Source organism: Motacilla alba, chromosome 1A, assembly GCF_015832195.1.
Source record: "Motacilla alba alba isolate MOTALB_02 chromosome 1A, Motacilla_alba_V1.0_pri, whole genome shotgun sequence".
In the NCBI taxonomy this organism is placed as follows: Eukaryota; Metazoa; Chordata; class Aves; order Passeriformes; family Motacillidae; genus Motacilla; species Motacilla alba.
The window spans coordinates 43,126,291-43,153,991 of NC_052031.1; the positions used below are offsets into that span (position 1 = coordinate 43,126,291).

Below are 27,701 nucleotides of genomic sequence, written 5' to 3' on the forward strand. Positions count from 1 at the left end.
AAATTCCTCTCCGCCTGGCTGGTGTGGTCATATGCTTATGTGGTCATAGGGGACAGCCAGTGCGGAGCTGCTCCTGAAAATTCTGCTACTGAAGCTATGGAGAAAAAAACACCTCCTGGGCACAACAGGTCTGCACCCTTAGAGAGAGAGAGTGTCACCCTGATTTTCTAAGACCTTGCTAAGCCTTCTGATGTTTGCATTCTTGTAACAAACTTTCTCACACACAGTTCTGTAAACAACTTATGTTTTGCATTCTTTCATGGAGGAGGAGAGAATTGATGGACTCTTGGTCTGTCCAGTGTCATTGGAGAGGTGGCACTGTCACCCTCCAATCCACTGTCACTTTTGGAAAACTATAAATGTTGGAGTCAGAAAATAAAAGTCCCTCTTTTTTGTTCACCTGGAGAGCAGCAGTGTGCGTGTCGTCTTTTCGTGTCGTATTACGACAAGAGAGTGATGAGGCTTCCCATCCATGGCAGCACTTGACCCACATCACACCAATCATCCTGAGTCACTTGTGCCTGGATGTGAACTAGTGCAAACACTCATTTATTTACTGTCTGCAGTGACATCTTTTGTATTAGGACTAAACTGTTATCGACACAATAAACTTTAATTACAACAGCAGGCAGACCAGATCTAAAGCAGTGACCTGGCACCAAGCTATCAGAGTTCAAGAACACCTGGATTGCACTCGTACCTATATGACTATATGACTTAGTTTTAGGTAGTCCTGTGAGGAATAAGGAGTTGGACTCAATCCTTTTGGGTTTCTTCCAACTCAAGTTCTGTGATTCTATGATTTAATTTGCTTCCAGGGCTTACTGCTTTTGACTTAAATGTAGATGTCCACCCACTTAGTCAATCTCTCTGAAGTGTGCACCTGAAAGACAGTATTGTGCTATTCTGTTTGTTCCACCATACAAGAAATTCAATGTCTGTCATAGTCATTGTTGATTTTGTAATGTAATTTTACAAAGCTCTCAACTCCCAGGAAGCAGTTTATTGTGTGTGCACAAAGCCCAGTCATTTAAATAAGTAGGCCACTCCAGAAGCAGTGGGAGCCCAGAATGCAGCAGCGCCTGCATCCTGATTTTTGATAGGATATTAACTTTAAGTTCAATGACAAAGATCTGCATATTTTGCACCAAGGAGAATTCAATTCTAGAGCCAGGATAATTTCTTTCCAGCTACTGTGCTTTATCCATGACATCCATTGTTACCACCAAAGTTTCTTCTCTGCTGTGATTTCCTTGGAATGCCTCCTCTTGCATTCATGAATAAGATCAGTTCTCTGCTCTTTCCTCTTCCTTTCTTTTGTTTTCCTTTATTTTTCTTTCTTTTCTTTTCCTTTCTTTTTCTTTCTTTTCTTTTCAGCAACTGTGATATAAAAGGGAGAGGAAAGGTAGATTTAATATTTCAGATAAAAGATATTGCTAGGCTTTTTAAACATATTTTATCTCAAAATGGAATTGCAAGTGCCAGTCACTTTTAACATGCTTCTGTGGAGGTGACAAACAGGCCTTCAATAATAGAGAAAGTTTAAATGGTATTTGAAAGGTACTTTCTTTCTGTACCTGTAAACCTTTAACCTCTTCTATTTCCCCCTTCCTTCATTTCCTTTATATACATTGACATTGCTGGGGGGGGGTATTTTTGTTTTTTGTTACTGGCCCTATTAACAATGTAGCAGAATGAGACAGTGATGCACCTGTATAGAATAAAAGGATGTTGTTAGGCTGGTGTCAGGTCAGATTGGACTTCGAGAAAAGAATCAAATAGTATCCCTTCAAAATGATTGATGCCTTCTTCAGCTTTAGCTTAATAACTTTGTGTATTCTTATCAACAGCTTTGGGTCTGCTGCTGTGAAATTTCCAGCACAGCTCTTGTCATCCCTGCTGAAGTGGATTGTCAAGATTTTCATTTGGCTTAGGCTAGTGCAGGGCACAGAGATTAAAACTCCTGTCAGCTCCTGCAAATTCCCTTCAGTGTTTCCAGCCTACAAGTGGAATATGTTGCAAGCAGGCAGAGGTAGTAACATCACTACTCTAAATCTAGTTCTGGGTAAAAATAAATATCCCTGCTTTTAAAATACAAAGACATGACTAAAATCTCCATTTAGTTAAGTGAATGTCCCAATTTTCAATAGGTCTTATAATTAGTGGGTAGGAAGTACACTGATGCAGGAAAGAAAGTAAAAAAAAAACAGATGCAGAGATGCAGAATTAGGAGACAAATTCTTGCCAGCACCATCAGGTCAGAACTCTACCCCAGCTCCAGGGCAACCCTTGATATGGGTACCAGAAAAGTGACATCATGCTGTAGTATTAGATTTCATCTCATTTGTTTTCAGACTCATTTGTCAACAACAAAAGACCAAAGTTCAAGCAAAATGCTAGGGTGTCATTTCTTTGGTAAGACTAGTGAGCAAGGCTAAAGACACCTCCTGCAGATTAATGACTGGTTGGAACCATCTAATCACCTCAAACCATTAACCCTAACTGTTATTAAGCTCTAGGAGCTAATCCAAGTCCTCAATCACTGTTGGTACTATTCACCCCTCCTACTTACAGACCCATCCCCCTAATTCTTCCCTGAATCCCACTCCAAAAAAAATCAGCTCAAAAATTTCATGTGGGAATTTGTGTTACATGTGTTCAGGGAGATAAAATCCAGCTACATGGCTTACAAAGTGGTCCATTTTTCACCTATTTCAGAGTAATTTTGATTTCACATCACATACATGTCAGCACAAGGTACTTGTGGGCATTTAAAACCTGACATATTAGTTAATCAGGGCTCATTGGTCTTTCCACAGGTAATTTAGTTTATAACATAGCAGGAAACAAGAGGAAAAGGACTGAGAGAAAGGAAATGAGGGGAAGGGAAGCAGAAAACTGGGGGGAAAAAGCCTGCAGGAGATAAATCTGACCATTTGGCATTCTGAAGAGCAACCTATTGAAAAGGTTCCTTCTTGATGTATTCTGATAGGCTTTTGTTTTGGTTTATTTTATAACCCTATTGTACAGTAGGCAGCCTGTTGTTTGCTCTAATCATCTGTTTCCATGACCTTCACCTTTATTGATTTTGTTTCCTTCTAAGTTTAATGCAGTCTCTGAGAATAAAGCCATTTTTCTCCAGGATGAGTTAGTTAATAGTAGGTTTGTTTTAAGCAGCAAAAATGATTTGGATTAGCAAATTTATTTTTTTTTTTTTTCCACAGGAGGTATGTTTCTGTAAATAAAATCTCTTTACAAAGATAAGAAACAGAAGGGGGATTCTAGCACATAAACATAATATTATTTTTAAAGTTTGAAAAAGAGAGTGAAATAAATAGAAGCAGCATTCTTTATAGTATATTTATTAGTGCTGTCAAATACTGCGAGTTTAAAGAATAAGGTACATCATGGGATTTTATTCTCCACACTCAGATGTTATTTTAATCAGGCTTATAGTGACAACAGGTAAAGAATTTTGCAAGGTGAATTTTCCCCAACAGATATAGTAATATAACTCAGTATTTTGCAATTATAGCTGTAATTGTAAATCTAAACCAGAATTTATTACAAGACTATAATAAATCCATACTTAATAATAAATAAACCCTTTACAATTTATGTTTCTGATTTGATTGTAGAGCTAATTTTCTCGTCTTTATTACTGAACTAAACTCCCTCCTCCTTGGTGATATTTCATTCTCTACTGTCCACCCTCCACCTTCCATCACACATTTTGATAAGAAAAGTCCCCAGCTGCCTCTTGCACACAGTATATTAAACACTGCAAGCTGCCATCCCATAGTCACATATACAGGGGTCTGGTTCTGCAGCTCCTTTACTTCACTTGAAATCATAATGAATTATCAGAGAAAAAGAGAGTGAACCAAACCCACTGCAGTAAATGGAAAATCACCTGTTGACCTCGCAGAGCTTTGAACCATTCCCTCCCTGACAGCAGACATTCATTTCCTGCTCTCAGCCAATGCCAGGGCAATACTAAATGTATTGTCCAACTCACTTCTAGAACTTGGTAGGAGAAAAAAACAGAGAGCACATTCAGTAAAAATTAATATACCTATATTTATTGTAACATACATAAAATACAGGAGGAAAAAAATATTTAGAGTTATCCTCATTGAAAAAGAAACTTCAGATAAATCTTCACTAACAATTTTTCTCAAATACTTTTTGCCATTATTTTTCCATTACCATAGTAAAATTTCTGTTCAAAAAAGAAAAGACTCTCATGAATTAATTATACATTTATCTTATAAATATTTGAACTACATATTGCTTTCTGTTAAAATGGTACAGATTTACTTGAAGAGAAACCAAATGGCAGCTACAGAAATACACTTTCTGTTGATAACAAAACCTGAGCTCTGCATGCTTACAAATTGTCATCTGTTGTTTAGAGCTTCCCCTGTATAGCTTCAGCTGTGTTTTCCCCAACTATTGTTTTGTTTTCATCCATGGGAGTTTTATAGAATTCCTCTGAAATGGAACAATTGGGGAAAAAAAATTATTGAATGTTACTATGGTAACAAACAAAAGAAAAATAAAGAGTAATTTAAGCAGACTAGTGAATCAGGGCACAGACCAATGCACTGGTGCTTTGTCCACAAGTAAAAGCAATCCAGGGGCCTATTTAAAGGTGTTGAAATCAAAGAATATATTAAAAATGTACTCTTTTATTTAGAATTGAGAATTTTTCTCTACTCAGAAGCTGTAATGTATTATGTGTGGCATTAATTAGCACATATATCTTTGTGTAATATATATCCTCCTTGGAGATTATTTTAAGACAACATCAAGGTCACATCATTGCATGCTCAAAAATCAAAGTCAAAACTAAAATAAATCAACAGAAAAACAATAACAATTGCATATGAGCTTTTTCCCTCCTCACACACAAAAATAAAATACTAATTAGTCGGTCAAATGCTATTTCTTGCATTTGACAGCAGTAGAGGCCTTCTGGGTTAATGAGACTGATCTTCAGCTGTTTCAAGCAACGACACTTGTATAAACAAAGATTTGAAAACCCTGGACTCCTTAAAACACCTATGAATTTTGCAATTATGATCCTGTAAAGAAGCTGTCCCAGAGCTTTAATCCTGTGATGTCTCTAAAACATCTTCCCATCTACATTCAGTTTTATTTGTTGCCAGGTCTTATCTACCTTTTTTCCCAGAGCACATGCTGTCTTTAGTTTAAAAGACTCCTCTCCCTCTTTGGTGTCTGAAGTACCATCACGCAGTCATACAGAACCTTATTTTCCCTCTTCAATCTTTGTCCTATGTATCCAAACAGTTGGGTTTGGTCTTCTTTGTTTCCAACATCTACTCTCCTTTCGCTTACAGTCCTGAAGACTACAATCCTGTAGTCCTCTTCAGTTGTTCCCATGTAATTCTATTCTCACTGAGCAACAACAAAGTCCAGGTATGGTTTACCTGAACTCTGTTTAATAGGATTAATGAGTCTTTGACATCATTACAAGTAAATCCTCTGATACATTGTGGAAAACATCATCATACTATCCTTCCTTAAGCTCTGTACCAATTCATGTGTGTTTGAAAACACAATGCTAAACTATGTTGAAAAAGAGTATGACAGCATTATATCTTTTCATGGAATTAGAACTGATACTTTAAATTTAACTGGTTTTCACCTCTTCCTTTTACAGGGCAGTATATTTTATCAAAATATCTCTACCACGTTAAATGACCTTTGTGAAATCCAATGTTTACCAGCCATCAAAAGTCCTTTTTTATCCTACAATCAGAAACACAAAAGAGAAGGCATTTTTTTATTTAACATGATGATCACAATATGGAACCCTTTCAAAGATCAAATCAAATAAAAATATTTGATTCTAATTTTCAGATGCTTTGTTCAGTATATATTCCATATGTGATACTCATGTCCGTATGTGAATGATGATTCAGTTATTCTCAAACCCTCCTGTGTGTAGGAAAATGCTTGAGAAACAAGGGGACAGAAGAAACAGAAGAGAAAAAGAGGTTCTTTTGATGGTAGGAGCTCGTTAGAAGAGATAGTGGCAGGCTTTTGAATAGCTCAACTGTTTCCATCATCTTACTTGCAAAGAAAGCAAGCAAATAAAGCCTTGGGAATAATGGTCTATAAACAGCTTGCTTTAAAAGTAATTGACAGCCTCGATTGCTATGATACTTCAGTTTCAGGGGAAAGAAGCTCAAATGCTTTCAGCACAGTATTGGAAGCCCTTTTTCCTTATTCACTGCAGGAAAGAGTCATAAGTATTTTATCCCTGTGTTGCACATAATTATAAAGCAGGTGAAACACAAACTACAACAGTGGGGTTTAGAAACAAAGAATAGATTTGATAGATTTTTCACACCACAAAAGCAAATTCTTTGAATCAAGTGAACATTTACATCCCTGCAATCATAGACACTTTGATAGGGATTTAGTCTATGAATGTGCTCAGCACTTTGGCTGATACATTTCTCTTTCAGAGCTGCAATTTTAGAGTTGTGCAAAAGCTACAGAGTAAAGTATGGTCATTGACCACACTTCAGTTTAAAAACACAGAGCAGTAGCTCAATGTCACCTTGAAATAATACAGGACTATGTGGGAAAATGGATCTGGATATTTGCAGTTTAGAGTTCATGTGGGTGTGAAGCTAATGACATTAGCAAAACTGGGCAAGGCATCAGCAAGTGAGTGGTAAGCTTTCCTTGCCTCAGTCAGGGTCTGTTTCACCCCTGTTACTGCAGGCCAGGACAGAGACTTGCAGATGAGTCACTGCTGTGACAAGAGTTTCTAATGAACAACAAAGAGGAAAAGATTAAGCCAAACTCACTGTCTCATGTTTTCTCAACTAGAATTTGGTTGCAGATGTCTAGAGAGGAATCTAAATGAATAATAGCAAAGCATTTATTGGCTATAGGAAAAAAAAAAGCTCAAAAATACGAAGTACTGCACCTCTGTATCATCACTATGACATGATTAAACAGATAAAAGAACTTTTTTTTTAAATTAGTGTCCTAACTGTAGAAAAGAGCATTACAAATAAATGAAAATCGCAAATATCAGCTCAAAGATGCACAAATGTGTTCAGTACCAGATCAAATAACAAACTGGCACACAGCTGTCAGTAGAGGTGAACACGTTTACCCCAGCAGAGGGGTTAATATATGAATACCAGAGCTGGCACAGCTCGCAAATGATGAGCATAAAAGCCAAGGAGCTGCTCTGCCAGCCCAACCTGTGAGAGCCACAGAGACAGCTGAGGAAGAGCTGGTAGGACATTATGAAGGAGGTGCACACCAGCTCACAGCAGTTCCCTGGGCCAGAGTGTGCTCCTGCCAGCAGCTAGCTCTGAGCACAGAGGAGCAGGGGTGTTGATATTCTGTACAGACACCTAACATGCTGACTAATCAATAATGCCCTAAGGATGTATAAAGGTGTATCTTCAAAGACACCCTTGTGACTTTTCCACCTGTTTCTGAATTTAAGATCTTGTAGGACACATGCTGGCTCTCCTGTGCTGCTACTCTAGCCTACAAATAATAAGAAAAACCCTATTGTAATGTTTCATGATGACTTCAATGCTCTATTATTAGGAAGAGATGATTTTTCAAGGCTGAACTTGAAACCTTTTTTAAAAAAGGCAGTTCTTTAATTTGCCATCCAAACCCCTCCAAAAACTAGGAAAAAAAATCTGGCTATTGGGTGATTAGTGTTTTGAATATGCAAAATTATAAAATTCTTCCACATCTACCAAGGGAGACAATTAAAAGAGGGCTAATTTGATTTTTGTTTTGTTTTGTTTTCTTTTCTTTTGTCCTCTCCTAATGAGCCTTGAACAGATTAATACAGAATCATACAGAATAGTCCTGGGGTTGCATTGATATTACCTTGAAGCTGAATGCAGTCTTAGTCACATTTACCTTATACTTGTTTGCATTGCAATATTTACCACAGAAATAGGATTTTAATTCAACTCAGACCGGCCTAATCTGTGTTGCTTATCCATATGTCTGGCAAGTTGAGAGACTTAAGTGGTAACTAATCTAAACAACATATGTGCCACTGATTTACTCATCTAATTTTATATTTATGCAACTGAAAAATGACCTTAGCACATGTGTCTGATGAAGCAGGATTGATAAATACTGTGTAAAAATCTAGAGCTAAGTTGTCTTAATTGATCTAATTTGTTGGGTCTTCTCATTGTTTAATACTTAGACTCCGTCCATGAAAAAGCCTGGGTTTGTGTATATATATACATATATATACATATTTATATATACAGGGGAGAGAGAGAGACACAGAGAGAGACACAGAGAGAGAGAGGGTTCTATAGGGAGATGCAAAAAGCACTAATTATATTATTTAGGGGATACAATACAACTCTACAGTTTCATAATTTGATTATAATATTGAAGAAGGCTTTGCTGACATGAAAAAAGAAAGAAACCCTTTGTCAATCATAGATGTGCACTGAGCAAGAAGACGCTCTTGATCAGAGGAATGGCTGAGACACAGAGACTGTCCTCCTGTAGTGTGGGCTGCTAAATACTAATCTATTCCCATAGAGATAAAAACTGAGGATGAGGGGCAAAGCTAATCCTGCCTAGATCCTGCTGAGATTTTGACCTGTGGCTCTAGGAAGAATAGTCACTTTAGACAGGAAAAGCAAATACTACTATTCAGTATAGGGTTTTTTTCTGTGTTTATGTGCAAAATCTTTTTTTGTCCTGAATAAAATGCTTATTCACCTCTTTGCCCCTGAAATTTTCCCCCTTTCCCCACACCTATTCTTTGTACATACTTCAGATTAGTGGTTCTCAGTTTTATCTAGCCTAGGCATAAATCTGTTTTCTGAGGGTGGCATATCTGGTGTTCATGGGGAAACATTCTGGTCTTTCAAAATTCAAAGAGTGTCTTTCTCTGTAAGTGCAGTATTTGGAGTATATACTTAATTGTTTTTTAATTCCTTTACACCCATAGCATGAAACAGTTAAATCTTATTCATATTACTTGGTTTTCTTATATCTACTCTATGCTACATCAATCTTACTGTTTTAAGACCAAGGTGTGAACAGAGAGGATTCAAGCACTTGTTCCATCTTTCAGGTTATACATACGATTGTTGAATCATTTAGGTTGGAAAAGAACTCTAAGATCATTGAGTCCCGCTCTAACACCAGCAGCACCATGTTCACCACTAAGCCGTGTCCCTAAGTGTCACATCAACACTTTCTTTGAAGGCTTCCAGAGGTGATGGCCATTTCCCTGGGCAGCCTGCTCTAGGGCTTGAGAACTCTTTTGGTGAAGAATATCTCAATATTCTCAACCTAAAATCTCCTCAGGCCATTTGAGGCCATTTCCTCTTGTCCTGTCACTTGTTACTTGGGAGAACAGGTGGACCTCCACCTGTCTACAATCTCCTTTCAGGTAGTTGTAGAGGTTGCCCCTCAACTTTCTTTCCTCCAGGCTAAACAACCCCAGCTCCCTCAGCTGATACAGATCTACAGATGATTTTTGTGATGCACAGACAGGCACTTTTCTCTACCCCTTTCCATACAGTCCTCCCCTCCCTATCCAGTCTTTCTTGATAAAAAATCTGACTCCAGAACTAATTTAGAGAGGAATATGGACCCTGCTTTTGTAGGGCAGGGGACCTACTTACATTTATTGTGATGAATACCAGTTTACCTGGATGCAGAAACATATACTGGAGTGCTAACCTTCACTGCCCAAAATCCATCACTTACAAGGTCATTTATCAGTAGAGGCAGAACCAATCAAGCACTTTTACTGCTTCTTCTGCCTTGTTACAAGAATCTGGAAACATGGGTCAGATGGATGTACCACTGTCCTGCAAAGTGCCATGCAGGGCAGCTGCTCCAGTTCAGCCTTGCTGAAGCCTGTGCCCAAACCTCAGTGATGCTATTTGTTTCTCTGAAGGCTCAGAGTGATGTTTTAGGGAGCTGGTAACTACCTCCTGAAAAGTGCCCAAGTCAGAACACAGTGCAATCTTATTTCAGTGAGAACCTCAGTTGTCCACAGCACTACCTCCCAAATCCTCGTAGTCTGCCAAAGATGTGAGATGCTGTTAAGGCAGAGAATAAATGCAAAACTGTTCCAGGCAAAGCCACAACAGATTAGAGTGAGTTATGGCAGTGTTTTCTAATGTAAATCCTTCATATTTTTAACCCTACATTCTTGCAAATAGCTTCTTCATTTTGTCTCAAGCTTTATGGAAAAAATAGGATGAGATCTGTGAAATTCAGACAGTTTTTGTTGGTTAGCTAGAAATGAAGGATGAGCCAAAATCAGGCATAAAATTGAAAACTGTTTTCTCAGTGATAAGGAACACTGTCAGAGGCCTTGGATGATATACTTGACCTAACAGCCTTTCCATCTCTAATGTCATTGATTAAAGTGATCATTAGCAATTTTCTTAATTATGCATAATATTTCTGGTTATCTGGATTTCTTTGTCCCCATCAAGTTCTTGCAAATCAATTTCATCTTTTCTTAGTTTATTGATAGGTTTTAATATAAAAGGTTAAAGATATAATTACCTTCATTGCATGTCTGTAGAGCACCAGGCTCCAAATTTGCCTTCAATCCACATGAAAATAACTTTAATATTTTACACTATCCCCGGCTTCAATTCCCCAGTTATTTAATTCAAAACCAACAACATAGCATTTGAAAAGAAACATTATTATAAGTAATAAATTATTGGCAAATTCAGAGGCTGAGAGAAACAATGATGCTAGGTTTTTCTAACCACAATAATCTGAAAGGATTTGATATGTACAGCCCATAAATGTCCCTTATACACCTATTGGTCAGGGAAGACAAGGGCTGAGCCACTGTGGCTTCCAAGGTAAGAGAAACAGCATGGTGCAGAGATCCCCAAGCCATCAGCAATCGGAGCGCCTTGGCTCACACACAATGGCCACTGATATTCCAGGGTATCACTCTTCGTACAGACTGCAAGCCTCAAGCCAAAGCTGCACTGCCTCAGTGGCAAGAGTTTCTCCAGCCCCTTGTTTCTGCAGTGCGCTCTCTTCCAGAGTTGCAAGGACAGGTTGGACAGAGAATGGGAAGGAAGGACAACTGACTGGGGCCAAGCATTAATGAGCAGTCTTTCCTAAAGAACAGATAAAATTAACTCTTTTTAGTAAACTAATAAATAAATAAAATTCATAAATTAACATGTAGTGGGGGAAAGTTTTCTGTACCAAATTCATAAAATATCTGTGGGTTTAACAAACTTTTGCAGTAATGCTACCCTTTGTCAGCCTTGGTATTTGCCTAGAAAAAGTAATGGGATTTTGTCTGACCTACCTATTCAGATAAACTCAATTTTAGATATGTTTCAGTATTCAATTCTCTGTAGTCCTCAAAATCCCCACATGGCATAGATGCCATGTGCTATGCTTGTTTTACCTAGAACAGCTGGTCCCTGCTGAGTGAGGATATTCTCTCTAAGCTGGATGCTGACACGGAGCCACATTGCTTTTACAATTAAGCAGCAGATACATGTCGTCAGCCTGCTGTCTAACATTCTTTGCTGAGCTTAGGTGATTCCTTTAGGGACAGTTACATTCATTGATGGATACAGTGATGCCTTAAATGGATGTTTCTCATATATCTCTTTGCTCTTATCTCACTGTTTAGAAAACAACACTAGCTGTTAGTCGCAATTTCATCAGCTGATAAGTCACCTTCCCAAGATTTTGTCACATGTTGACAAATAGGTATAAAGGTATTTGCCTTCAGTGGGGAGGCTGAGATCATGAACAACCAACTTTTTACTTCACTTCCCTGGCCAGAACCACTTCAGTTTTGTCCAGCTATTTTTCATCTTGCATAACCATTTTCACCCTGTCATTTTACAGATGCGAAGACGTTGGTTTTAGCAAAATGCCTTCTCCTTTCTCCTGGCAGCTACAATATGACTTTGTTTTGTCCTGGATCATAAACAATGACAATATTTTATCCTAAGATCTTTTCATTTTGATCTAAAATTTAGTTGATGCTTTGAGTAATATTATGAAAATATTGAGCACAACAATGAAAGGTGTGATTTCCATTTCATGGTATTGCTCCTCTCTGAATATACTGCTACTGTACCTGCAGTGGAAAAGGACTTGTCACATTGTTAGTAAGGAAATAAGTTACATGAAATTTAGAAAAATATTTAAAAGTGTTACTGGGTAAAGATTTTGGTGTTTTTCTGATTTCACCACTTGTCAGGAATTTCAAAATAATTTTCTAAGGAAGGATCTCCTAGCCCTCTCTTCACACAGTAAAACTTGGCATTGTACTGTTCCTCCAGTACATTAAATTTGCAGAAGACAAGGATAAATCTTCCCAGAAAAATCTCTATTTGGAAAGTCTATTTGCAAAGTGGTATTACCTTGTACAGCAGACATGAAGGTGTGAAAGCTTTTGTCTGAGGATTCCTCTCCCTCCTCTTTTTGCAAGTGTAAGGCCTGTGCTAAGTAAAAATACACTAAGAACCTTGAGTTAAAGAAATGTCTGACACTTCTTATGATTGAAGGCCCTCAGTGCTTCAAGACTGGGATCTTAGAAGAAGAACTTTGGGGAATACCTTATTAACTTAATGTATCAGTATTTTCTGCTTGATATGCAGGTTTTTGTACTTTCTTGGTTTGGGTTGGGTTTTTTATTTGGTTTTCCCATTTTCTGTTGCTAATATTGATGAAAAATATAGCTGATAATAAGGAGAATGAATGATAATATAATTAAAACTAGAAATGCTGCACGAGTGACAGCTCTAGTAAGCACTATTTAAATGTACTTGTCATGCTGAAATTGTCTATATACTTTTCTTTTGAACTGGTATTAAAAAGTCCTAAATAATTCCGTTCACTCCATCATGAAGCAGGAATTGGATATGACAAAGCAGATGAAAGTGAAAAACTATCTTGCCACTCCTGAGTTAACCTCTCATAGAAATAGATGGGTGCATTCTCATGTTCAACAAAAAGGAAGGTAATGGACAAGTGAAAAACATTTATTTTTTATTGTGCTTCTTGGCATCAAAGCCTAAGTTTCTTGTAAAAGAATAATAAAAGTAGAGATACCTAAGGGAGAAAATGGTAATCTCCCAGCATACTCAATATGTTTCTACAATAACAGCCTCCCTACAAGCTGCTCTGCACTGGCACCACTCTGCTCACAAACAGCCTGAAAGATGCTGTTCATGCAGAACTCTAGCATGGTGGAGACAAAGTTTATGGTTTCCCTTATTCTGACCCACACAATCCTAGATGAGGTAAATTAATGGACAAGGATATTTTTCTCCCCTCTTCAGAGAAAAAAAAATAAACATAATAACATTTTTATCACTAACCTACTTTATAAGACATCCCTGAAATCCATGACCTGTTGTTTTCAATTGTTTATTTGGACCTGAGCCACATCAGTTATCTGTATTTAAACCTTTTTTTGGTTATTTGTCACTGAATCAAACACATGAGTCACCACAGCTGATCAGCTCTGATTTCAGAAGGTAATGTCTTTCAGATAGAGTCAGCTATAGAGTCATAGATATGGTGCAAGAGGCCAGATTAGCATTGCTCACCTCAATAAATATGCCAGTCAAAATGTGTGTTTTAGTCTCATCACAATCATTTAGCCACTGAGTGGCCCTGACAACCAATTATCTGGGTTTTTTATGGTGTCTGTCCTTGAAGGAAATAGCAAACAACCAAACTTCAAAGTAAAAAGCTCAGCTCTATAAAACAAGAAAAAAAATAAGCCAATTATGAAATGCTACTGTGTTCTACTGAGGTGTTGCTAAGTCTCCTTCTCAATCTGTTCTGAAATGCACTAATCACATTTATCTCTACAATCTACCAGGTTTTTGCTTAGTGATATTGCATTTTTATTCCCATTTATAACTGTAACCTGTGGAAATGTTACTAAGAACAAACCTAATTCCTCATTAATAGCAGCAAAAAAGGCAGATTACTTTCCAAGGCTTTATTTTGGGATTTACTGGTACTTTAAATGCATATCTGCATTTAACAATCCAATTTCTACACACATATGACTGTGCAGTAGAAGAGGGAAGCTATGACATTGCATCAGCTTGTTTGCCAAGAAGCAAAAATATCCAGGGACTTCAAATAGGAAAGAAACCTATGACAGCCAGGAGAGACAGCTAGAGCAACAGCTCCCTGCCTCCCTCACTTCAGCAGCACTGGAACTGCTGAGATTGAACTGCCTTTGGGTGAGCCTGTGCTTTAAGACTATCAGGAAAAAAACCCTCAGAAACTAAATGCACTCAGCATTAAAAGAAATTTAGAGACTACTTGGCTCTTTCAGAGTGGCACATGCCACTCTGCTCAATTTAATGGAGCCCCCCTACAAAAAGACAGGCTGGGAGATCTGCCAAGTGAGGCTTGAAGAAGACAGAAATGTTATTACAAAAGAAACCAAGAAAAGCACTATCATAAAAGGGATTCAATTTTTTTTTATACATAGTTTACTACTCACATATTACAAGTAAATTCCACAAATTATCTTATATAGAAAACAATCAAAGTCAGTAGGATATTTTCTCAGCTTTTCAGACTGAAGGTTTTATACATTAGAAATGCATACTTTCAGATAATTGAGCACTTCTATTTCCTTCCTCAGCTTTTCTCTTTATGCTTTTCTTGATGTTTTTCTCTTCATGCTCTGTTCTTCAGACACATGTAGCCTAATGTGGGCTTTGTCTGCAAGGATACATCTAATATATATTAGAACTGGTCAAATCTGTTATGGAAGAGACAATTCTCCAGAGCAGGAGCACCAAGACAAGGAAACCTCTCAAAATTTAACCGTTTCTTTCCATGAACCCATGAAATCATAATTTAAATGGATGATAAATCAAAATTTAAATTAGTAAAAACACCACATATGGAGCCTCATTGATAGTGGGTATTGGAGAAATGTAGATGTTTACAATAAGATAAGTGTTTAAAAGTGTTTCTGAATCAAGGGGGTGCCTGGGAGTGGGTTTAAAAGTAAGTGAAATTGCTGCCTTTTCAAAAACAGGGAATAAAACAAGATTAGGCAGCTACCAAACCTAAACTGTATTAGAAGAAATGCTGTTTACATCCAGTTAATAAACACTTCAGAGTTCACTGAAGGAACTTGTTATAGCCTATTGCTCTTCATCCATTTTTTTCCATTGACATATGGATTTGATTGAAGAAATTCCTAATTTCCTGAAATTTTGGAAAAACCTTGTTTTGCAAAGGATCATTGTCTTGATAGGAGGATATGATGGATTATTTATTTTCCTTCTTTCCCCATCACTGTGATCTCAGGTCACATACATAAGCATCTGAGAAGATAATCTCTAGGCTTCCCTGTATCCAAATCTTCCACCACTGGGCTTCCAGCTGTACTGTTTCCCAAAAAACAGGATAATTGCTATCCCTTTTACATTCATGTCATCTCAAAAATGCTTCCCTACTTTTGTCACACTATTCTCCACGTTTTCATAACCCTTCTCCTGTGTCAGTAGTAATTTCATACTTCCTGACCTGCCTTCCTTGTTAGCACAGCCAAGATGCTGCCTTGACCCTGCCTGGCTTCTTTTTCCAGTCTACCCAGGTGACTCACATAATCCACAATCTTTTCCTTGGAAATGAGCACAATGGCTTAATCCCTGTGGCATCACATACAAAATTATTGCTTTCAAGCCACAACAGAATTTATGTTACTTACTGTCATTCCCATGCTGAGACCCCTAACTTGCTCATTCCTCTCATACGCCCTTCAGACTGTTCTTCCACCAACCCTGTGCTGACCAAGCTGTGCTTGAAATGAGACCCCAGTTCTGTGACCAAATCTGCTTCTTCTGTCTGGATCTCATCATAGAACCCATTCCTTTCAACTGTGTCACTATTCCTTCACCTCCATTTCTGCACTGTTTCATATTTATCTCATTAGATATTCCATAGGTTTCTTTTTAAAAAGAAAGAATGCAAAATAAAAATTAGATTACTTTGCAGAAGAATCAGACTAATACATCAGTAAAATTTCTCATAAAGTCCTGTAGAAGTTCTACAAGTCCTTGGTCAACAGAGGTGATAATCTCTGCAGCACAAGGGCTTGTTCTTTTATAATATTATACCATACTAGTATAATATATATTATATATATATATATATTATATAGTGTATATATATTTATGTATGTATTATATATACTAGATATTATATATTATTTCTATATTATTATATATATTTATTATTCTATACCAAAAGAGCCTTAGTGTCACTATAAATTAACAGCATTATAATACAGATATGATAGATATCAGAGGAAGCAAAAGTTGAAGTCCAAGTAATGGCCTGAGATTCAGGGGCTTTCAAATTAATTCAGGTTCTACCTGTATGTAAAATCGTGGATGTGCCCAGATAAGTGATTTATGTTTCTGTGGCTCTCTGTGGTAGAACAATACTGAGTTTCCCTAGCATTCCTGTTCTGCCATCTCTACCATTAGCACTGTAAACTACTCAGGGCAGAGTGCCCCTCACTACACATATGATGCCTGCAGCAAAGAAACTCCAAATTCTTCTGGGCTCCTGGGCTTTAACATATTATAAACGTTTCATTAAGAGCTTACTAGTAATATAGCAGTTACTGGTAATGCTGAAAAATGCTTTTCTTTCTTTTTTTTCTTTCTCACAGACAGAGGCACACACACCCCATTCACACAGGCTTTCTTTGGCTGCTATCACCACCACACACTGACCTTTGAAATATGGAAATAAAAGTGCTCAGAAATAAAGCTGGCAGCAACAGCAGCCCGACTGTCGTCATTTAAAATCTGAAACAAGTGGGGCCATAGTTTGCAAGCTGTCTTCATAATTACTTGAAGCAGTTGTCACTCTGGCTCTAGTTTGTTCATTACACCCCAAACAAACAGCTGATATTTGTTAAAGCACATAAGCCACTCTGTTGAGGCAGGGTTCTTTATTGTGAGGAACCCTGCAGCTGCAAGTCACATGCAGTTCATAGTATTTCCTGATTTCCTTTGCTTTATTTGCTTCCCTGCCTTCCCTTTACAGCAATGTCTTTTTTACTAGAGAGAGAGAGTTAAAAACGAAATACAATAAGGTAAACATTAACTGACATAAAGCTTGATAGGCTTAAGGTTTATGACCCAAATCTGGTTCCCATTAAACAAATACTTTTGCTGTCGTAAAGAATGCTTAGCAATAAGAAAGTCATGGGTGGAATTTGAGACTTCTGCACTCCAATGAAACAACTGCCACTTAGAATTCAGCACCCTCCCTCTGCAGTTGCCTGAAAGGGAAGCAAATGGATGGCATCAGTCTGAGCAGAATTGGGTGATTTTGGTGAATTTCCTTTCATTGTTGTTTTGCATCCTGAAAATGGAGGCTGTGGCTATTGTTCTGTGACAGTTTACACTCAACTGGCTGATGGTTGTGGTCTTCTCTGATGAGAAGATGAGCTGCTGGGTGAAAGATTCCCTTTCAGTCTGCACTTGGCAGGTCTCCATGGCTGCTGGTGGAGATGAAGGAATGGAGAAGGTGTTCAGAAAGCAGAATTGGTTTCCTCTGTGCTGTATGAGGGAAAAATCCTGTCTGATAAGACTGTTTTTGAGCTTACTCTGGCAACATAAGCTTGAAAGAATAAAAACAATAAATGTGCTCCAGTAGGCCAAAAAAGCTGTCAGTGTTGTACAATACAAAACTAAACTTAAAATAAGCTCTAGATGTGTGAACAGAGATCTCAGCCTGGTCATCTTCACAGCAATAGTCACTGAACAAAACAATAAAATTTCTTTTAAAGTAGAGAAGAAAAAAATTAAAAATTAAATTTTAAATGTCACAAATTTCATTTTGATAGCACCTCTTAATCTCTTTCTCATTACTTTCAGAGAATTTTTATATGGAAAAGCCCTGTTTGGCAGTCTTTCAGATTATATGAAAGATGTTAATCGTTGTCCTTGTTGGAGGGGCAGAATAACTGAGATGTTGCTACTGCAACAGTTTAAAATGTGCATAAAACAGTCAAGGTAAGAAAATACCTGTAAAGAGACAAAATGTGATTTATTTCTTTCCTGTTGAGCTGTAGGTCCAAGCTCATTGGTGTGGAAACACAAGTCCAGCACATTGTCTAGTCTGACATCTGTGCATCCAGCAAATATGTAGCAATGCTGAGCTGTTTGAGAGAATGCTTTATCTAGACAATGCAAAAGATGCATTCCTAGACTGCTAATCAATCTTTCCATTAAACATGAGACAAGGAAAAAGAAGGAAGGAAAGTGAGAGGCAGTGTAGGTGGTCTTGTAGGTAGGGATGGTAAAGTCATGTATTATCTAAGACCTTTGACAAGGCCAGGGAAGGAGGTAAAGATTCATGTGTTCTTCTCACAGGAAAGGGGTGAAAAAAGTAAAACTCAGTGGAGTGAAACTGGGTTGGAGGTGGAGCACATTACATGAAGTTTTCCATTCAGTCACTTCCAGTCTTCTGCTAAAAATCTATAAATTTGTGGTATTTATGCAGAACAAGCTAGCTTTTCATTATTCACAATTTAGGCCATTAATTTCTCATTATCTTTCCTACATAGTGGCATATAGAGCTTGATCTTGACAGAGCTTACTTTGTCTTTTTGCTCTTGTTTGAGTCTGACTTTTATACTTTGCATATAAGGGGTCAAGTTTGACCTCTATTTTGACAAGTACTGGAAAAACCAAGGGTCTGAAAAAAAAAAGGGGGGAATGAACAATCCATGATCCCAGCCTAGAGTATTTTCCACAAATACAATTAAGAATTTGCTAAGTAGAGATATGTCTGCAATACGTCCTTAAGAAGGGGCTAGGAGAGCTTCCCAGGTCACAGCTCTCAGCTCTGGTAGGCATTCTGGCAACTCCCTTACTCCACGCTGAGATAAATGCCAAGGTGTGAAATCCCACCCTTCCATACTTGCACTTTCAGGAAAAAAAAAAGGGGGGCAATCATGAGGCAAGAAAGGGAATTTCAAAGTGTACAACCAATTCCCAGTCCACAGTGTTAGGGACAGGACTGTAGGGAGTATCTGTGACTTCCTGCTCTGCAGGCTGGGCATGATCACTGTGGCCTTGTCTCTGACAGCACCAAGCCAGTGCTGCAGTGGGTATTCTGCCAGTGCAGTCAGAGTTAAATTCCTTTTCTGTAATTCTGCTCAACCAAAAGAGTTTTTTTCCATTTCTACATAAGTTAAACCATGCCCAACACTAACCACACTGCAAGGATGCAGAAATAGCAAGAACATCATGGGTTAAACTTGCAAAGGTATTTTATTTGTTTAACAATTCCATCCCAAGTATCAGTGATTTGTTTGTGGGACGGATGAGGTAGAAACATGATGCTCCAGTAGATAACCCAAGCTGAGTAATTTATTACAAGTCATGAGCTTCCACTTGCATCCATCCTGTGCTTCCTGGTTTCCCTATATGCATAAATAAAGCAAGTTTTGTTGGAGCTTTGGCAAGTCTGCCAAATCTTTCCAGAATAAGATTTTCAAATTATTTTCCTTAGCAGCTCTGCCAGTAAGTGCAGCCACTGAAAAGATAGCAGAATGTTTGTAAGGAAAGAATGACAGCAGAGTAGCAATCTCCTAATATCCTTCTCCAGACATGCCCTTCAATGACCAGAAAACTTTTTATGCTGGGAAATTTTAAAAGCAGGGGACACAGCTGATGAAGATCGAGGGGGACATGACAGTATAAAGGGCTGCCAGAAGAGAGAGGTACTGGGCATAGAACTGATGACCAAGCTGAATCTTCTACAGAAAGTTTAAGATTTATTGATTGAAAGACTGAAGCAGTACTATAATGATATAGAAATACACATTAAAATGTAGTGTTAATCATTATAAAAGGCTCTATATCTCAACTGGGAAGCAATGTTTCTAGAAAAAAAGGTCAAATTTATTTCCTTTCAGTAGGTGTTTCTTTTGTCTTACTAATTAAACTGTCTGCTCACGCTGAGACAAACACCATAAAGCTGGTGCTACCTCTAGGTGGACTGAGGGCAGTCAAAAGCCAAAGTAAAAACCATCTTAATAAAACAATACTGCATCCAGTGTGTATTGAACTCTCAATATCCATTTTATACTTGTATGAAATATGTTTTAAGAGGTGAAGTTTGAAAAGCAAGTATCTAACAGGGAATTTTTTTGTTTCCCCCCTTTTCTCATTTTTCCCTCTGTTTCCTGAATATATTGTATTATTTAAATGTCTTACAAGACAGACAGTGTTGTCTCTCAATTTAAATTCTGGCAAAAGAGCATTAGAAAAAGTGACAAGACTATCATTCAAATGAAAGGGTCACATTAGTGGCTTGTTGCTTCATTTTCATGACAAAGATTGCATATGACATTTAATACCCAACATCTTTCAAGAAACATAGTGAAGTGCTCCACCATTTTGACCTTTTCTTGGGTCTTTATTTCTGATTGGCTCATCCATTCCCCTCTTTCCCAGTCATTATGGCCCTATCAATCAAGGAAATAGAGATTACACTCCACTCTGAAACAATGCATATTTAAAGGAGGAACCATTGGGCCCCACATCTTCTGCAGCTTAAAGTTGTTATAAATAGGTCACTGGAAAATGTTTCCTTTTAATTATTCTTCTCTAGCCTATTGCAACAAATGGTACAATTATATAAATAATAAAGTCTTCAGGATTGGCAGAGATACTGTGTCCACAGCACCTAACAACATCTCTAGGCAACGGGTGTGCATTTGGAATGGATTTGGCATGACTAAACCAAGAATGCTCACTGAGGGGCAGCAGCTTTTGTTCACTTCCAGATCAACCTTTGTGCTACAGCAGGTTGCTTTCTCTTTTGTTCTCACTCCCTTTTCTGCCCCCTCTGTGTGTATTTTTGGGGGGAGGGCAGGCAAAATTGAAGTAACACTTTGAAAATATCCACCTGTAAAAAGTATTAATTAGTAACACCTAGTTCTTTGGTGGCAGTTTTCAACTGGAGATCTCAAAGCACTTCCCAGAAGTGGGAAGGGGTGTTTTTAGGAATTCCTTGTGTTTGATCCAGAATCCACTGTGGAGCCAGAAGTGGAATACAATGTTCCCCATTTCCCATGTTGAGAGCTACTCCCTAGGAACCAAAATCATGACTGAAATTGCACAGATAAAAACATGCATTTGGGTTTCTAGGAAGGTAACAGGAAACAATGAGGAACACCAGAGAGGACCATCTGCTTCTCCTTTATTCACTGTTGCTGTATTTCCTCACAAAAGAAACAGTGGGTTGTAAACTGCAATTCACAGCAATGACAAATAGATCAAGGGGTTTATGGTCACTAGTGACTGGCATTAGGTCTGAATTGTGCTCTGTGGTGACCAAATTCTTAGCCACGACACTGAAGATATAGTGAAGTACCATTGAGGTTACCAGCAGACAGTGCTCTGTTCAAGCAGCTCAGCAAACAAATTGGATTACATTCATACATAGGAGGAAAGGAGCATAAAGATAGGAAATGGAGAAATAAGAATTTCAGGGAGAGGATTTTCAGAAATTCACAGACAGCTATAAAGAAAGCCTGACTGAAAAACATCAATCTGAAATAGGGGGAAAAAAAAGAAACCCCAGGTTTTTCATCATTGCCTATGCAGAGTCAGCAGAACGTACACTCCATGGATGCAACCCTGCAGTGAAGGCTGCGTTTGGTCTTAAGTGTAGTCCTCCAGTACACGTTGGACTCAGCACCTCATGAGGTTTGAGGAAGCACAGTAAGCTGTGTGAGCAGACTGTGATGCTGCTTGAGAACCAGCCACAGTTACAATGAGGGCAGGACCAAGCGAGGGAAGGGAGAGCTCTCTTCTGCTCTCCCTCAGTTGCTCAGTCTTTGCTAGCATGAGAGTCATTGGCTCTTCCAAAAAATGCCAACACTGTTTATTTTGTGTCTGCTTTCCGGCTGAGCTAGGGTGAAGGTTCTCTAAGAATTACTCTTAAAACTTGAACTTTACTAGAAATCTTGTTCTTCAAAACCGATCTCTTTATGGGAACTTGTTAGCTTGGATTTAATTTTCAGCAGGAAAAATTTTTAGAGTTAAAATTGTTGAGGGTTCAAGAGTTTCAATAGCTCAACAGCCAAAATACTCTGCATAGGGCACTCAGCTGAGATTTTGGAGGTTTTAGCTCAAGCGTGTTAGCCCTGCTCCAAAAATAGAATCTTTAACTTAAATTATGGGGTACAAGCTAATCCTTGCTGATGTGTTGTCCTCCCCTTATCCTTTTCCACAAAAAAAAAATAAACAGCCAAAGCCCAAGAAGTCCAATCCAAAAATATTTATTCAAGATAATTATATGCCTAATTTTCCATTTGTTTCAGTGCTACTGTGTGGCTGGTTTTACTGCTGGATTGCCATGGCCATTAAGGGAACCTTTTTGGGCACATTTTATGCACAGAAAAAAATGTTCTGGTTGCTTGCTCACTTCTCAAGTTGATGGCAAGTATCATCTGAAGTTCCAAAAATTATCACAGCCTTCAACACTCAACATTTTCTGTCTTCTCTCTTTCTGCTTTACATCCAAGAGCTGTCTTTTTATTCATATATTGCTTACAATTCCCTGGGTAACAATATCTTAGTCCCTTCAAAAATAAAAAATTAATCAGAAGAGATGTTAAAACTTTTCTTGACCTTGGAAACAGCCTGTCCTTTTCTTTTTCCATTAAAATACTGTTCAAGAGATGATTTAACTTTGTTTCCTGAGGAGCATTTACTTTTTTCATTGTTGCTTTTATATTTTCTGTGTTTTTGTTTGGTTGAGTTGTTTGCTGTAGGTGGTTTTCAGGCCATTTTCTTCAGAGTGGGTAAACAAAGTAATCAATGTTGTGAGTGACAATCTTGTCATGCAAAGTTTTTTCTCTGAAGAAGGTTTATATGTCCTTCACTAGATAGGGGACTTAGTCTAACAGTGAGATACAAGCCTAACCAAACTTTAGTTAAAAATACAGGTAACTATTGTGGAAAATTATTCAGTAAGTGGATCCCCTCAGCCAAGTGTATTGGCTACCAGCTCTCCTGTTTTTCACTATGTGTTTTTTGAACCCCAGCTGTAGTAATCTCAGGTATCCCAGCATTCACCCATCAGCAAAGTTCCAGTTCGTGATTCAACTTTTTTGAGGCCTCATTCTCCCTGCATCTTGAGTGCCACAGATCCTGGAGAAGTGTCCTGGGCCAGGCAAAGGCTTGGCAGAGCAGCAGCATGCCTACCCAACCCTGGGGCAGGGACAGGGGCAGCCTTCCCCAAAACAGAAGACAGGAATAGATGCTGAACCTCTTCCCTGTGACTCCAACAGCCAAGGATAGAGGCTGTCTGGGCTCTGAGGTGAGTGCCTGTGCAAAGCACAGACCCTTGCAGAGTATTTTCTTTTTCTGAGTATGGGGTTTGTTTTGGTTTTTTAGTGGTTTTTTTTCTGTTTTGTTTTGGTTTTTTTTAACTACAACATAATTTATGTGGAACACTTTGGGACTTGATAGCAGTCAGCCTGCAGGCTCATGCCTGAGAATGCACCTAAGCATAACTTATTGCACAATAATTCAAGCCCTGTCTGGTCTTATGGCTAAAAAAACCCTTTGTGATATGAACAAAAATGTCTTGAAATGAAATTGTGCTTTTCCAAGAGTTCAGCTGAAAGAAAAATAACCCCAACCACTCAACAACAACAACAACAACAAAAAAGGTTTTACGAGTGAGGTAAATATAACTCTCTTTTATCTCAAGACTTTCTTTTTCCCTTTTTTAGAAGCCAGCAACTTAGTTGCTTTTGTTCTGCAACTAATGAGAAGCCTTTTAATACATACTCTGGTTTCATCATTCAGAAGCAAAGCAAAACCAGAAAGTTGCATGTGTTCCTGTATTTTACCTTTAATGAAAAATACCTTTTCTACAGTATTTTGTAACACCAGCAGTAAAAGGAATAGTACGGTGCTCTGAAGAAAATACCTAGGAGACACGAACTTCTCTGCCATCCTCTTTTTAAAAAGTTCACAAAGTTAAAGTGGTGCAGCAGTTCCTCAGTGCTGTCTTGGTGACAAACCAGGGGGTCTCTGCTCCCCTTAAATTAAAATGTGTACAAATACACACCAGCACATAAGGAAACTCTAAGATTGTGCTGACAAGGAGTGTGAGGAAGACTGAAGAAGCAGAGCCCTGCAATATCAGTTAGATTGACAGGAAGGCTTGAGAATTAAAGGTAGTAAAGCACTTGTGACAGGCAGCTTATTTGCTCTTTTATGTCTGCAGGAATGTGGAAAATCTGGCCTTTCACTGGAGAAGTCAGCCTCTCACAGGGTCCAAGTATACAGCCCTCTTCAGCTGAAGAAATTGTATTGGCTGCACGAAGACATAGATCAAGCAAACAGTTTCTCATATGTATAACTTGCAACTAAAGTTACAGAAATTCATTTCTATGTCACTTCAATGGAAAAGATGCACTTAATTCCTAGGCTAAAGCTCCAAACCCATGTTCATAATTTTGGGTATTTTTATTTCTTGACTGGAATGATCCTCTCTCTCACCAGATAAACAGTGATTACAGTGTTCATACCAATTCATGTCAAGACAGGAAGATTGTTTAAAACAATCTGTGTCAGGTTTAATGCACTAAGCCTATGAGTGGTGCCATGGAGTTTATTTTGCAAATGCACAAAATCTGCTTACAATAAAAAGTCTGACTCTGAAAGCAGATATTTATTAAGGTAGCCCTAAGGAGCCACAACATAGTAACTACTGAGAAACACAACACAAAAAAATAAATAGATGTCTGGAAGTGCTACTGGGTGAAACAAAAAAAAAGCAAGGGTGTCCTTTTGTCAACCTCCTCTATGCGCTGGAATGAAAAAAGTGCATTGGAGTCAGAATGAAAGACAGGGAAACTGCTGGGTCTGCTCTCAACATGCCTTTGAACCAGTCTAAGCATGCCTCAGTCTGGCTGGGAGACGTGCATATACTAGCTTGAGGATTTCACAACTGTGAAAACGAAGGAGCCTTTAGTTTGTGCATTTTGTTTAGTTAAATATAGCACCATACATAACTTGTGATAAAGGGTTTTGAACAAATCTTCATGTAGTTTTCAAAAGCAAGATAGAGAAACACTGATTGGTTCATCCTTCCAGTCAAGAGACTAGGAAAGCAAACAACTTTCTTTTGGGTGCTACTTTTTTAATGGGATCTTTTCAATGTAAACAATACAAGATCTTCCAGTGGGGTTGCAATAATTCCCTAGAATTGGGAATTATTATAGTTCTGGACAAGAACTATATCCATTAGGATGTCCTGGTCACCATTTTTGGGAGGTGCCATGATACAATTATTAGTATCCACCCTCAGGTCTGGAGACAGAGGAGCAACAGGGCAGTCAGTGCAACTATGCAATAAAAAATAGAAATAATACACTAATACAAAACAGAAATAAAGGCACAGTTTCCACAGTGGAGAAGAGTCCAATGTGAGTAGCTTGGAAAAAATCAAAAACCTTGAACAGAATGATGAAAAGAATTAGGTCACTGAGTCTGAGCCAGGAAAAAATACATACAAGAGGAAATTAGAACAGCAGAAGTATTTTATATTAGCTCATCCAAAGATTTAACGTGCATGGGCAGCATTATGTTCTGTCTTCTGGAAAGCTATTATGGGCAGGAAAGATTGCTAGGAATTTTTATGCCATCTCCACAATGTAACCAGTCCTACCCAACAAATTACATATGTGGCAGTATATGTATGATATGAGATAGCCTTTAAGCCTAAAAGCTGAATGCTGAATTCGCCCTAATGAGAAACAGCACAAAGCCTGCTTGTTAACCCTTTTAATACTGTACATTACACAAAACCGTCAAGATTGAAAATAAATACCCAACATTGTTATTCTCCTCATTGCACGTGTGGAAATGTAATTACATTAACATTTTAATGCAATAAAATCACTGCCTCTGATGCTGGAAACAAGTTGCTGTTGTTTCCAAGGAAATTTGGTTTTTGGGGTTTTTTTGCAGAAGGTGGATGCATGATAAGTAACAGCTTGTAGAAGCCTTTCCCTGGTGCATGAAGGGTAATAAATGATTGGAAACAATCTGCACAGAATTACCAAAGGAAAACAGTGTTTGTTCAGCCTGATTGCCACCTGTGATGAAAGACTTGATAAGGGGAGAACAGTAAATTTACCTTGATTTCCATAAGGCTTTGGACATATTCTTTCACAGTGTCCTCAGAGCTGAAGAGATGTGAGGAGATGGATGGAGACAAGGTTAGTGGGAAGAACTGCCAGAGTGTTGTGCTTGGAGGGTTATACTCAATGGTGCAAAGTACAGCTGGGGGCCAATGATGAGTGTGTGCTGTGATTCAGTTCTGGGGCAGTATATCTAACAGCCACCTTAGTGGTGTGAAGAAAGGCATCCTTAGCTTCCATCACACCAAACTAGAGGAAGATGCTGACATGCTGGAAGGCAGGGTCATCATTCAAAAGGAACCAAAGTCTGGAGAGATGAACTGGGCAGAAGGTCATGATGCTGAGTAAAGGCAAGCACAAAGTCCACCTGAGATGGAATAACCATGTTTATTTCCTTTTACTTATCACTCATGAGCTCATATCTAGAATATTCTGTATGGTTTGGGACCCTTTCATACAAGGCAAACCAGAGAGAGTTCTCTGGAGGACCAAAGGGAGAATAATGGCTCAATGACTCTAAAGCATAGAGGAGAGACGCTAAAGGAGCTGGAATTATTTAGCTGGAGAAAAAAGGCATAAAGAGAACTGTTCTACACTGCCTAAAAGGGATCATAGAGGGCAATTCTCAGAGGTGTACAGTATAAGGACAAAATGCAGTGAATGATCACACACTTCAGAAAGGGACATTTCAATAAGGCACTGGATGAGGGGTCCTGAGAATAGTAGGTTCTCTTTTCTTTGAGATCCAAAGTACTCACCTGTACAAGGCCCTGAGCAAGCTGACCTAACTTAGGAAGTTGGCCCTGCCCTGAGTGGGGAGATGGACTAGGGGATTACCTTCTGGCCTAAATTTTTCTGTGATTCTATGACACAAAATACCATGTACCTCAAAAGCCTAAAGCCTGTATCACACACAAACTCAGCTTTGCTACCCTGGTGTATATTTTATGGCCCAGCAGAAAAACTCTTCTCACAACTGGTATCTGGCAATTATGGGAATGCCTGTGCTTTTGGAAAAAGCAACACCTATAAAATAGTTGTAGCACTTCAAAGGCACTTTGAATTCACAATTCTTATCTTGCAGGAAATAGTCTAACCCCTGAGCAACTCACCTCAGTTCAAAAGAGAGCTGCTCTGCAATTCATTTTCTGAAGTCTCTGTTGAAATAAGCCAACATACAAGAAAAAAAATGTAAGAATTGTACAGGCAAGAGAACAAGCAAGTAGGGACTGACTCTATAGTCAATTGATTAAGGCACTGAAGTAAGTGAAAGAAGAACTGGTGACAATTAGAAAAGGGTAAGATGAGAAGGTCTCTGCTCCCCTGCACTTTCACGTGTTTTATTTGTGGGAATCATCAATTAAATTATCCAGGGAGAACAGAAAAACACCTACGTCTTCTCCTCCAGCTGAGATAATTTTTGCATCTGCTCACCAGTCAATAATAAGGGAAA

At 38.4% G+C, this 27,701-nt stretch overlaps 1 long non-coding RNA gene across 3 annotated transcripts in view; it reads right to left on the reverse strand.

The window, feature by feature from the left end:
- Positions 1–324: 324 nt before the first annotated feature.
- Positions 325–27,701, reverse strand: part of LOC119708777 — a 137,475-nt gene continuing 110,098 nt past the window's right edge. For all 3 annotated transcript variants that reach the window (XR_005259209.1, XR_005259210.1, XR_005259208.1), the window contains one exon: positions 325–1,380. This is a non-coding gene — a long non-coding RNA (uncharacterized LOC119708777). The remainder of the gene's footprint in view (positions 1,381–27,701) is intronic.